The sequence below is a fragment of the Schistocerca cancellata genome, chromosome 3 (genome assembly GCF_023864275.1).
Source record: "Schistocerca cancellata isolate TAMUIC-IGC-003103 chromosome 3, iqSchCanc2.1, whole genome shotgun sequence".
NCBI classification, from domain to species: domain Eukaryota; kingdom Metazoa; phylum Arthropoda; class Insecta; order Orthoptera; family Acrididae; genus Schistocerca; species Schistocerca cancellata.
This window is the reverse complement of record NC_064628.1, coordinates 175,676,483-175,678,044: the sequence shown is the minus strand read 5'-3', so window position 1 is coordinate 175,678,044 and position 1,562 is coordinate 175,676,483. Positions and strand designations below refer to the sequence as shown.

At 47.5% G+C, this 1,562-nt stretch overlaps 1 non-coding gene across 1 annotated transcript; it reads left to right on the top strand.

Annotated features, from left to right (window-relative positions):
- The first annotated feature begins 977 nt into the window (after positions 1–977).
- Trnat-ugu (transfer RNA threonine (anticodon UGU)) lies at positions 978–1,051 on the top strand. Its single transcript has one exon. It is a non-coding gene; the product is annotated as a tRNA-Thr (tRNA).
- The last annotated feature ends 511 nt before the right edge of the window (positions 1,052–1,562 follow it).

Sequence of the window (1,562 nt, the reverse complement as noted above, 5' to 3'; positions counted from 1 at the left end):
GCCCGTTCCTCCTGCAGAGCTGCTTGCGGTCTTGCAGATTGCTTGGTGGATGGCGACGTGATGCAAGCCGTCTACCTCGTGCACGTTGTGTTCAAATCGGGAGAGCGAGCAAGCCACGAAATGTGTGCAATATCTTCAGTTTCAAAGAAAACATGAGCCATCCATGCTCTGAGGTAGATAATTATCGTCCATCAGTACGACGTCTGAGCCCACAGCACCACGCAACAACCGCATATGATGTCCCAAGATCTGGTCTCGGTATTTGATAGCAGATAATCCTTGCTGATTCATCCGTACAACTTCATGAAGGGAAGTTCGAATGGTAAACATTAGGGATCGTCCTCGATGTCAATCTCTTTACAGAATGTATGGGTCGCGAAATTGTGTTCCAAGTTCTCTCCGTATGCGATTCCATCGAGAATCACTCTCCAGATTAATTCGGAATTCATCCGTGAATACAATATTGGCCCACTGTTCGACCGTCCCCGGGGAGCGTGCAAGGGATAAGTTCCTGCAGGCGCACAATCCTCTGTGCCGTCGGTGGCACAGATGGATAGAGCGTCTGCCATGTAAGCAGGAGATACCGGGTTCGAGTCGTGGTCGGGGCACACATTTTCAACATGTCCCCAATGAAGTACATCAACGCCTGTTTGCAGCTAGGATATCCATTTAATTATCATTTCACTTCTAGCAAAGCTGCATCGTCATCTACGGTAACTGTTCTTTTGGGAACAGATCCTACCGTCATATAGAGTAATTAAAATATGACTTCCCGGCCATTGACCTTCTTGTGTGAACGCACACACTATGCCCGAACTCGTACGGGACTTGGTAGGTTAATCCGCCACGAGTAATGAGTATGATGGGCAAACATCTATTAGGCGCTCTATGAACGTAGAGGTGTGGACATGTTAGGAATGTGGGTCTCACGGGGAGCGTGCAAGGGATAAGTCCCTGCAGGCGTACTATTCTCTTTACCCTCGGTGGCTCAGTTGGATAGAGCGTCTCCCATGTAAGCAGGAGATCCCGGGTTCGAGCCCCGGTCGGGGCACACATTTTCAACATGTCCCCAATGAAGTACTTCAACGCCTGTTTGCATCTAGGGTGTCCATTTAATTATCATTTCATAGCTCATAAATATTACATTTCCTTACGCTCACTTCCTTCCAGATAGGCGTGCCACGTCATCGTTGTTACATCTAACGGAAGGGAGACATAACGACCGCTGACTAGAATGCAGAGGTGGCGAAGATTTCTGAGGTACGCCACAGAGATGCAAGATATACAGCAAAGGAGGCGAAATACAAACAACGGAGTGGGAGCTCCCACCATCGCGCAAAAAACACGCCACACAGCATATCTAAACAGCCACAGTTCTGTACATCCACAGTTGCAGACATTTTACTACTACTGCACTGCCGATCCAGCCGTGCTGGAATACACGAGTCGCGCAGGTCTACGCTGTAAAAGTTTAGAAACAGCAGTCATTTATTATTCTCTGCACGGTCAGTAATCCCTTAAAGATATAATTAAGAATTTTGTTTAGTGGTTTTCTCTCTATT